The sequence below is a fragment of the Agelaius phoeniceus genome, chromosome 3 (assembly GCF_051311805.1).
Source record: "Agelaius phoeniceus isolate bAgePho1 chromosome 3, bAgePho1.hap1, whole genome shotgun sequence".
NCBI lineage: Eukaryota > Metazoa > Chordata > Aves > Passeriformes > Icteridae > Agelaius > Agelaius phoeniceus.
This window is the reverse complement of record NC_135267.1, coordinates 36,787,628-36,799,666: the sequence shown is the minus strand read 5'-3', so window position 1 is coordinate 36,799,666 and position 12,039 is coordinate 36,787,628. Positions and strand designations below refer to the sequence as shown.

The 12,039-nt window shown below is 42.9% G+C and overlaps 1 protein-coding gene across 6 annotated transcripts in view; it reads right to left on the bottom strand.

Annotated features, from left to right (window-relative positions):
* HPCAL1 (hippocalcin like 1) overlaps positions 1-12,039 on the bottom strand; it is an 80,819-nt gene that overhangs the window by 35,788 nt on the left and 32,992 nt on the right. The window contains exon 3 of one of the 6 annotated variants that reach the window (XM_077175071.1): positions 6,282-6,349. The exons of the other annotated variants lie outside the window; for them this stretch is intronic. The gene's annotated coding sequence lies outside the window, so the exon portion shown is untranslated. The remainder of the gene's footprint in view (positions 1-6,281; positions 6,350-12,039) is intronic. 6 annotated transcript variants of the gene reach the window in all.

Genomic DNA, 12,039 nt, shown 5'->3' with positions numbered 1-12,039 from the left:
TCCAAGTGCAGACAAAATGTGCTATAGCTTCATCAAGTTGTGGTCAACCATGCACACAGCAACTGGCTTTGTGCCTGATGTTTATTGAGAGCTAAATGCAAAACCTCTGCAACAACAGAATTGGCATCACACAAGCCAGAGAAGCAAACCTTTTATTGTCCAGAATTATTATTACATTGTATTATTAACGAAAACAACTTAAAGGAAATTATTAAGAAGCTGTGAGTAACTCCATGACTTATGCTCAGCTCCACTACTGCTCCTTGGCTCCAAGCTGGCTCAACGGGGCATCCAACCAAATGTATCATTGCTATTCAGAGTAATGAGGAACAGCTTAGCCTCTAACCTCAGGTCACATTTGAGGACATCTCTTTAAAAAGGAAGACAATTAAAACTAGAACTAGCACAGAGGCAGGTCCACAGCATCAACAGGTGTTGAGAGGGTTCTTCTGAGTCAGTTGTCTCGATGCAGCATAGTACACAGTGTTAAGACTTGTAGCTGTAAAAACGTTAAAAATGTACAAGTCTGTAGAACGCATGAAGAACCAAACTGGAATCTTTTCTGTGGTCTTGCCTTTTCTGTCACAAACTATTGGATTTTACAGTGTTTAGTCACCTCTCTAAACTCAGCTGCATATTCAGCTCCTTAACTAAGCATGAAAGGTTCTCCCTCCACACTACGTAGCCAAAAGCAGAGACCTCCTGAGAAGAAAACCAGAATATAAGCAGGTATTCCCCTTACAAGGACTGCTCCAGACAAAAAGATGCCCAATGAATATTTTCCCATGCTCTGCACCTACGCCACTAACACAAAGCAAAACACTTGTGACCTCCCATCAACAAAATCTTTCAAGTATCATTATTCACCTGGATTAAAACTGCGCTTGCACTTGAGTGCACAAACAAATCCAGCCAACCCCAAGATAATTTAAGCATGTGCCTCAAATGAAATACAAGACTGGATGTTCTGGCTCAGGGCAGTTTTCAGATCCTTTCATTACACACTTTTCAATGCAAGACAGAATCACAATGCTGAGGCAAAGGAGAAGACTGAAAAAGAAGCAGGCCACTCATCACAATTTATTTTATGGTCAGTGTTTTGTCTTCAAATCAGACTTGGAGGAAAAGAACAGCAGGAAAGAGGCACAAAAATTGTTTCAAAGACACTACTGCACTGGCTGTCTGGCAGTAGATTAATCATTTAGTTGTCAACCTTGCACTAACTCTAATTGTTTTGGAAGACATTCATATTGCAAAATTGTAAGCACATATAGTAACAGTGAGTCAGGTTAAATCTAACCCTTCTTCATTTTACATTTGCTTTAGACATGTTTTCTCCAGTACAGAAAGAACCAACTTAAAGGAAAAAAAAATCCATCATGTAGATTAGAGTTTATTGATTACCCAGACACTAATTCCAGCCCAGCTCTTTGAGATCTCTCCAAGGGGAAAGGAAGAGATGGTATTTACAGAAACTGCTTCTAATGAGAAAACCTTAAGGCAAGGAAGGTGAATCTGAGAGCAATGAGTACCAATTTTATAGAATATAAACAACTGTTTGCTCTTGTAATTGCATTTGCCTTTCTAACTACAGTCCCTATTCTCTACCTTCCTCCAGAAACACCCACTGCTAGGCAAGGATGGCCAAAGCTGGATTACATCACTGTAACTATGGGGAAAACATGCTATGATTTGCTTAAGCTCACTTTTTTTAGGGAAAGCCTTAAAAAAAGCTTTTAAAAGTTTAAATCAGTTAAAAAATTTGCTATAAAAATCAGTGTCACAGAGGGACTGCCCCTTTTTCCCCACTGATTTGAACATCACAGTATTGAATAGAGCTCTATGATGAAGGACTATTTTATTTCTAAAACAAAACCCAGTGTCCCAAGCAGCTAAGTTCACTTCAGAGAGGGCACCATGACCAGGGAAATTACTTGCTAAAAAAAAAAAAGAGCTATTTCTTCCAAGTCTTCTCCTGTAAAGACAATTTTGTTGATGGTAATGATGAAGTCTCCTTTGTTGGTTACAGACCCAAGCCAGCAGGACCTTCACACGTTTTTCTGCAGGCAGAAGGCACTCACTCCGGCAAAGCTAATCCCTGTTAAACTCCTGGGTTATAGCTAGGGGGTGCCAGGGGTGCTGAAGGTCCAACACCTGGGATGAGCAAGGAACCCTGACCACACAGGTCACAAGGTTAGCCCACACAAGGGCTTCCCTAACAGCCCTTGGCTCTGCAGGTACCAGCTTTGCCTGCATCAGGTGTGAAGTGCCTGCACTTCCCCCACTGCCAAAGGAAGGGAGCATAAAACAACTACACTTTAAAGAATACTCTGAGCTGAGCTATAGCTGAGCTTGGATGCAAAGAGATTTGGGTTTCATGGATGGACAAGCAGCAATGACAAAAGAGGAATTAAGTCAACAGACATTTGCCAAATACAACTTTCAAAAAAACAATTTGTCGGAAAATGGCAACTTGGTGGAGTATAGGAATAGGATGGAATGGACATTCTCACAGCATCACATTTTTATTTAGAGAAGACAGCCAAGGAAAAAATAAATACATTTTGCAGATGGTCTGCCTCTGAGTGGCCCTGATAAAAGCTGCTGTGCCCTGACTCTGGGCCAGCCACATTCCATTTCCAACTGCACAGCCTTCAGAAGCATTAGCAGTAATTAAGAAGAGCCAACCATAGTGATAAGCCAGATCTCTATAAAAGAAATACAGGCTACACTGATACAAATTTATTTTTTTCTTGCACTTTTTGGTGAACTAACATGGTACACTCCTTATAAAGACATTTTTCAAGTCCTTCAGTTATTCTTCCAATGTTGACTCACTGAATCCCAGATGGGACTCTTGGCATCACTCATCCCAGCAGGTCTCCAGGACAGCACCAAAGACTTTATGTGTGGTCACCAAGCATATACTTCTCTTTCAAACTACCACACAAGTGCCTGAAGCACAGTTCTTGGGAATTCACTGTGATCTCACAAAAAGCATTGAGAACCACTGATCTAGTCCAATACCTTTTCATTCAAATAATTTCTCCAAGAATTTTGGTACCCAGTCACCACCCATTTGGCCTGTAGCACCTGTTTTCAAAAGATATGCAACCCTGACCTAAAAGCCTCCAGAGCATGAGAACTCCCCATAGCCAGAAACAATTTTCTTCAAACAGTGATGTTCTTCTACTATTAAGCAAGCAAAGGATGCACAGGTTTTGCTGTGGCAGAGGTAGGATAGAGGAATTTGATCATTTTGTGTCATCTCCCTGCTTGTACCATATATAACTCAGTGCTCACTTGTGCAGCTCACTGCAAGATTAGTTGGCTCATTCAGACAGGCAAGGGTAGACTCCTAAGGCGTTTAAGTGATTTGGGGCAGGATGATCATCTGTCTCCTCCCTGTCCACAATTAACTGTTCCATGGCCCCTGTCTGTGCTAGGGCTGAGCATGCTGGGGAAGTGAGAAAAACAGAGGAGCTGAACTCCTTCCACCACAACTGGGAGCACCTCTTCTCCCTCAGCCTTCAATGGTTCAAAGGAAGTTGTCACAAAGGGAACCAATCCCACTGATGATCCAGGATCTTGCTTATTCAACCTAAAGCTCAGTGTTTCAAACAACAGGGAAATTAAACAACAAAGCTTTGCAGTAAGCTAATAAGTCATTGTGTATCTATGCTCAGATGGTTGTAAGGAGCATGACAAACTTGAAACAGCCTGCAAATTTCTAAAATTAAACAGTTCTTGGTGTTACAGAGGTCAGCCATCTGTTCAAATGTTCATGTTTTAGTTAATATAACTCTTCTTCTTCCACTCTTCTCTCCTAACTCAAGCATACTCCCCAGGAAGATGAGAGTACAAATCCCTAGGAAGAATATGGCTGAAGTCACCACAACTAGACAGCCCTCCTCTTCCATGGAGAGCTGCCCACAGAAAGCTCCTTTGTGGTTAGGACAGGCCACAGAGGCAAACAAGAAAAGTGGTGGAAAGAACAGTGTATTATCCAGGCCTCCCAGGAGCACCAAAGCCTCCAGAGAGCCAGGATTTCTGGTGAGAAATCTGCAAGGTTTGCAAGAGAATTTGTCAGGTTCTGAAAGCTGCACACAACATCCCTGGTTTGTCAAGAGACCTCTGGCCCACCCTCCATCCCATCCTTCCTAATCTCTGCTCAGTCTTGCAGGGCTCCAAGGAACATCAGACAGCACTTCAACATTCAACTTTAAATTGCCATCTCATGACAGGAAGAAAATGAAATTTGACTGCTCTCAACAGATTTCACATACATTTGTAGTGGAACTGCTTGCTTTATATAAAAATTGAACTATCTGGAGTTATTCAGCAAGCAAGGCCAGCACGAGGCTGAAGCTGGGTTTATAGAACAAGAAGTGGGCTCCAAGTTGTTTATGGTATGAAGAGATATGATGCAAAACAACCAAATTTTGGTGTTTAACATCCTTTCACAGTATGGGTTATTCTGTCCTCTCCGCTATCTCTAGTAATAAAAGGAGGAACAATAAACCCATGAGTTCTGATAAAGGTGAAGAATGAGGGGGACAGGAAGACAGAAGCCAAACAAGCACTTTCAGGAAGAAAACGAACTTGGGCAGGGGAAAAGCCAAAGTCAAAAAGATGTGGAAGTGGTTGACTGTGAATAGGCTGGTCTTCTGCAACCATCAACCTGCTTAAAATGTGTCTTCAAGGAAACTGGCCAATGCATTTCAGATATGGGTAGCCATGGTCCATCAGGACATCTGGCATGAAGCAAAAGACAAAACATGCATCTTTAAACCTTTGGCTTTAGGCTGGGAATGATGTCCTCAAAGGAGACAAAGCAACATGCTGCTTTATTGTGTATAATTTTAAACCAGCAGGAGTTGAAAGAGGTTTTGATAAAGACATTTGGATAAAATTCTGTATAACAGAGCTATTGTGCAGAACTACCTACTGAGTTAAACACTAAGCTGAATTTAGATAGAGAAAAGTGTCCCCATACTTATTTCTAAACCCATGTTGGAACAGGTGTGAATTCCTGGTATTGCATATGGCTTAATTCAGGGGAATAACAGTGAATGAATTACTGGAAATATTACCATTCATTTTTTTCTAACACCTCCAGTTTAAAGCCTAGCGAATGCTTCACAGCTTGACCTTTGGGATGAATGCAAAAGCAGTACTACAGCATGAAAACAAAATATTTTCCTGCTTTTTTTAAAGTCAATAGGACCTGTATTATTTGAAGAATGGTAGCCTCAGGGAATCTGTTTCACTGCAAAGCCATTTAGGCAGCTGTCATTAGTTTAAAAGCTCATTTTTGTTTAATGACTGCTGTTTCACATACTCCCAATGCCATGTATCGTAACTGTCATAACCTAAACCCCAGATTTATGAAAGCATACAGCAGCAGCATTATACTCAGGGGTCTGCTGATATTCCCATTATTAAACCACTTCTTACAAGTTTTGAGTTGTGTTTAGGCATAACAAACCCTGTGTTCTGCGTGGGAGCTGTCATGGAGGTGGATTCTGCTCAGTTCCCCCAGGATGCCTGGCTGTCCAGGCAAAGACATCATCATCCCCAGCTGGGACATCTTGCAGAGCTTGGGAGACGGATGCTTGAGATGCAATGAGAAATAAATTAAAACTTATGCATTTGTTTAGACATTCTTTATCATCATGGGAAGGATTCGGAAGGGGATGAAAGCATGACAAGGCCCACTCTCCTACTAAGTCCCACTTCATCCAGGTGCAGAGAAAATGTGGCTGGAGGGGAACACTACCACAAAGTTGCTAAACATCTGGAAGCAGTTGAAGAACCAGATAACCTGCAAAACCAAACCCTTTTTCTAGAGTCCTAGGCTATGATCTTTAAAACACACTGATTCAGGAGGACACTCAGAAGTCGCTTCCCAGGTACCACACAAAATGCATCATTTAGTACCTGTCGGCTGTGAAATTCCTTTCGTGCTTGCTATCTTCTATCAGTCCTCCACGCAGGTGCCACTTTGCAGGTAAATTCACCTCCCACTATTTTTATAGTGGAGAACAGGGACCATTTAATCCTCTTACCTCACTCTGTGACTGAAGAGCTGAGTCTATGAACTCTACTTGGTCAAACTTAATACAAATAACCAACCAAAATGAAAGAAAAAGGCCTTCAGATTCAAAACAGTTACAAAACATGTGAAAACTCGGGGAAGGTATTCCTGGCATATTCTGAAACCAGTGAGCACAGATTTTGTACTCTCAATTTTATATTTTCAGGCACTTGTATTAACATACCTATCTATTGTGCTCCTTGTTGCAGTGTTAAAATATTTCATTATCATTCAGAGAGAAGGTATTTTCACCTAGAAAAAGAAAGGATTTAAAAACAAGTTGCCTTAGTGATTCCAATATAAATTATCAGAACTAGATAATTAACTATTCTGACAAATAGGCAGTAATGTTAAATAACAACTAATGAGACATGATCTACACCCATAAGGATATGTCTTAATACTGATGTGCCACAAAACAATTTCTGGATGGTAAATACCTAAAATGAAATTTCCTGCCCAAATTACAAAAAGTAACATTTTTCCTAAATTATTTTGCCTGGGGCATTTCATTGAATAAAATGACAAATTATATCCCCTTTGAAATTCAATGAAGGCCAAACACGATTTTTTGGGTGGAATAAAAAGTTCTGTAGTTTAATTCACTTCATTTTTACCATAACAGATTTACTACACTCAATTTACTGATGAATTCAATATTGAGATAATGAATTCTTGGGCTTTAGGGTATAAGATAGTCAGCCAGCAAGTATCTAGCAAAGAAAATCTCTCCCACCACTCCTGCTTGAAATCAGGAACACAGCTACACCTGGGACCTACAGCCCAGTCTTCTTCCAGCTCTCCAATCCTGTCTGCACTTGAATAGAACAAAGTAGTTTAGTTGGAAGAAGACCTAGAGTGATCTAGTCCAACTGGACTGCATGTTGGATCCCAATGCTTCTTTCCAGACAACAACACAATCTAGACAAGGGACTGATGGCCATGTCTGCTTTTCCTGGGAATTCATGTTGGCTCTCTGGAAAGGAACAATGATTTTTACTGCTAAGAGACCAGATTTTATGGTAGCCCAAGGGTGATATTTATAAATACCAAAAGCATAGGGAGAAGGAAACAAAACAGCCTGGCTTAGCTGAGACTCTCTTTGTTCACACAAAAAGTGTGCACCCCAGCAGCCCCACAGATGCTCTGCTGGAACTTCACCAGAGCACCATGCAGGAGGAGGGCAATGTCTGCACATGACAGCAGATGTACATGCAACACTTGGTGCTGTTGGGGGAACTCCCCCTCCCAAAAAAGTCCCAAACAAAGCCTGCCAAACAAAACCATTAATAAAGCAATGTGCATCCTATGTCAAAATTATCCATATTTTTTGTAATGGCAAAATTGGCGCTTTATGTTCCTCTACCCTAAATTGGCATAACAGAGAGCAGAATTCACCAGCTGATTTCCATACCTGCTGCAACAGCTCATGGTCAGCAGGGAACAGGACTCTGCAAGAACCTGGCTGGGGACCTGCACTGGCAAACCCACAGCATCTTCTCCCCCATTCACTGGACACTCTGCTGCCCACACTGAACTGTGGAGCATCCAACCATTACCACAGATTTTTTTTCTACTTAAGGCAGTAGTCAAGCATCTATTGAATGTTATTCTTCATTCCTGGTAATTAAGGAGAAGGTTGTAACCCCCCTCCCAAATGCCCCCTTCATTTCAAATGAAGGCTTGCTGGGGATGGAAATGCTCCTTCTGTCTCTCTGTCATACACAACTGCAGACCACACTCAACACAGCCATGGCTGCCTCCTGCTGCCTTTGGGTGCCATGAGTCACTTACAGCAATTAAGCTGCTCACCAGCCAGGCTGTCCCAGGATACAGAGCCCAGGAGGATGCCCACGTTCAGCCTCTCTCTCCATCACCCCTCTTTCCAAATGCTGATGAAAGCCAGAAAGGCTCCCAGAAACTCCCCCTCAGGAGACAGTGCTGCATTCCCAGACCTGGAGCAACACCTATCCCAGTGAATTCTGGAGGTGGGAAGTCTAGGAGTGGCAATCTCCATTCTACTGAGTTCCCCAGAAAGGGAACTGCATCCAAGCAGCTTTCAGGAAATATTCCCTGGGCTACTGTAACTCTGCTATGCAATTCCTAGATCACCAAAGCAATGTAGTGAAGCAGTTTTTGCACCCATCATCTTTGCAAACCATGTTGACTTTTAGTGGTACCTCCACTCAGCAAAGGAACTTATTTTGATCACCTTCATATTTGTCCCAGTTGAGGAAAATCAGGCCTCATCTCATTGCATTCCCTTTCCAAGAAAGGCCACGGGTTTTTTCCTTCCCCTCTGGAAACACAGTGGTTGGCAGTCTATCCAACCTGCAGGCATGCAGCTGGACAGACATGCTGTCTGGAGATATTTCTGACTGCATCCCTTAGCCAAGCTCAACCCTAGGATGCACATTTATCTTTGCATTACCAGGGTACCAAGCTGCTGCAGGGTAATGAGAAGGAGCTGAGCAAGGTAAGGATCCACTCTAAATCACCATTTTTTTTAAATTAAGACTGGTGGGGCCTGATATAAAAGCCAGCAAGGTGGATGGACAGAACTGCTGGTCATGGCAGGTCTCACTTACTTGAATTAAAAGGGTCCTCAAGGCTTCAGGTGGGTGAAAACCACTGCACTCCCTTGGTGACTGCCCAGGAAACTCCACTGAGCACTCCCAAACCTTGCTCCCTCTTTCAACAAAGTCCCCCACTTACACCAAAGCTTCTCCCAGCAAGTCCCTGACAGCAAAAGCCAAGGCACCACCTTATTTTATTCTGAGCCTGGCTAGCACGGTAGAGGTCACAGGAACATTAAAAATGTAGTAACTCACTGTAGAGGAAAGAGGGGAAAAAAAAGTGTTGAGTTCATGACTAATCTTTGCAGCTCTTGCCATAGACAGGATTTGTACAGACATGTTGATTTTTTATAAAAATAGTAAATCGTATTACACCCATGCTGCAAGACCAAAGATTCACAACGATACCTTAATACAGCTTAAATAAAAATAGTACTACCTGAGTCAATCTGAGCATGATAATGCTTGGTAATCCCACACTCTTAGGGGATGAACAGTTGTATAGCACTGAATCAACACGAGATACTTGCATTAGGAGCCACTCCTTTTTCATGCTACATAGCAACATCTCTACAAAATGGAGAAGGCAGGTGGAGTTTGGGGGAGCACAGTGGGGAAAACAGGGCAATTACAGAGCCTCACTATCTTCCAACTTGGAAATCTTGGCTAAGGGTTTACTTTTTTAGAAAGAAATCCTGCTTTAGTTTTTTCCCATCACAGTAAAAATTAGGGAAAAAGTTTGAATTTTAAAAGTTTTTCAAAAGTGAGCAATCTCAAAGCCTGTGGGCACTCAGGAGATTCATTCATAAAAACAAACACAGCTGAACAGCAGTGTTGCACAGTCATTCTGAGGTTTTTTTCTTAACATCCTTGAATGAGCAAACAGTGAATATGGAAAGTAAAAGTGCAGTACAACACAGAAGGTCTAAACAGAGAAGACATCAGTAAAACCTCTTTATAATAAGAATGTAAAAGCTGAAGACTCAAATAGCAATTTTTAAAGGTGGCTAAGGAAAAAATTGGAAGCTTTGATTGAAGACACATTAAACCATAATGAATTATTTTCAATTACTTTGTTACATAAGCTACTCACAAAAGGTGCTTCATTTGCTATTCTGCACCCATTTGTTCTTTTTTAAGACACATTTTCCAGTTAATTGCACTTCCATCTCCCCTCCCTGTACCCACAATATAGATTTATGTATGGCAGACATGTAGCACTCACAGCTCCCTCCAGACAGGAGGGAAAGGTAACAGGAAAAGTTAACAGAACTGAAAGGTCTTCCTTTCCCCAAGAGAACTTGAGTTTGAGTTCTGAAACAAGGCAGATTTTCAAGGCTGTAGTGCAGATGATGCCCAGGGGAAGGAGAATACAGCCTTAAATTCCCACTTATCTTGCCTGCTCCCTTCTTCTCTGCCCTGGTGCTCAGCCTGGCACTGCTGCTGGGATTTTTTCTTCCTGCAGAGCCTGAATGTTCCCAGGAAGGGTGATCCCATGGGACCCTGGATATGGGGATACAGGTAGGCTGTAGAGAAGGCAGAGAAATGCTGACAAGGCCAGTGGAGGCAGAGCCAAGCTGAAAGGCACCAGGACTCAAGGATGAGGAGATCCTGGTGAGGGGGGACATCCTAATGATGACCAGAGCCAGGTCATGGGCACATGCCCATGGCCTTGCTCTGTGCACAGAACATACAACATATTTCCAACAAATTTCCCAACACCAATGGCAAGAACATTCCCTGATTTCCATGTCTTGCCACAGGTGATCCTGAGATATGTTCAGAAGCTCAGCCCTCCAATACTTCTTGCAACCTCCCACTCAAGGGGACCCCCCTTCCCAAAAACACAAAGGCTGCAGAGGTCTTAACTCAGCTTTCAGTTTAAAAATAGAATGTTTCTCAAAGCCAGTTTGGTAGGACAGATCTGTCAATCTGGCTGCAAAAACTTTCACTTTCATGCATCAAACACAGCAGCTTTGGACCAGAGAAGCGGGGAGCCCTGTTGCAGACTCAGAGCCCCAAGTCCATGCTAGCAGCAGGCAGTTTCTGAAATGATGCTCACACCACCTCACATCCCATCCTCTGCCTTCCCTGGCCATGGGCCACAGCCACTTATGTGCTCCTCCAGAGCAGCACAGGGGTTACAGCAATGCCAGCACCACAGCCCTCTGCACTGCACCCAGACAGAGACAGCACTCCTGACCACATCCCAGCTCTGACCTCCCAGCACAGGCACCCTGGAACAGGCCAAGGCACGGGGCCCCTGACCCAGCTGTGCATTCAGGTGTCCTGGGCAGGGTGGCCTTGATGGGTGCATGTTCCATCATGTGTCTGGCTCCCTGGTCTTCCCTGCCCAGAGCTGCTTATGTGCTTACAGGCAGAAACACAGGTAAGCAGCTTGCTGCATCAGACCTGTGGTATCCCAGCAGGACAGCATCCAAATGTCAATTCCCCCTCCATGGCCAGCACCCTCACTTCCAGATGTGTGTAGCTGAGGTAAAATTCAAGCTACCTTCAGGCAGGCCCATACACATTTCAGTTTCATACTTTGTTCTGAAGCCATCCATGTGCCACTGGCCACACATTACATTTTGGAAAATGCCCATCCGGGTCTGCACTGGTCTGCCTTCAAGTCTGCCTCTTACTTCATGTTAAACATGAACTGATACAGCCTGACCAGTGTAAGGCCCCATACAGGAGCTGTTATGCTCTGGAGATGTACCTTCTGCTGGTATGGATCATATGAATTCCCAAACTGAAATCATGGACACACCTGAACTTGAAAACACGAGGAATACAGAGCATTGAAGCATCAAAAAATGTGATGTGCAACCACCCAACAACTCTAAGCTCTGTTAGCAAAAGTGCATCAGGAGCCCAAGCTCCCAGGAAAGACCACAGGAGCTTTTCAAAGCACTACCCAAAGAGACTACCCAGGAGTCAGACATATTAAACAAACAGTCTGGAGTATCAACCAGTGATTTTTTTACTCATACCCTGTTCAGGTGTTACCTGAAACAAGAAAACAAGAAAATCCAATTTTAAGTACAATTTAAAGAGACAATTTAAAATTACCTGGATTTCGCACACATGGCATTACTGTCATCCATCTCATACTCCTCTCTGTCCTCAAAAGAAGAGTTTTGTTTCATTTTTCAACCTCTCAAAGAAGATCCACTAAACATTCAGGTCCCAATACAGAAATTAGCAATACAAACCATGCAGGTTTACAATACAGATCCTATCCTAGCTGCAGGGCTGGGAAAGAGGAGGGGTTCATAAGCTACTGCTCACAAGAGCATTCTGGTGAAAGGCACGTGGGATTCGTGATTTGGGCTTGTAAAACTCAAGTTTTAGAATGTAAGG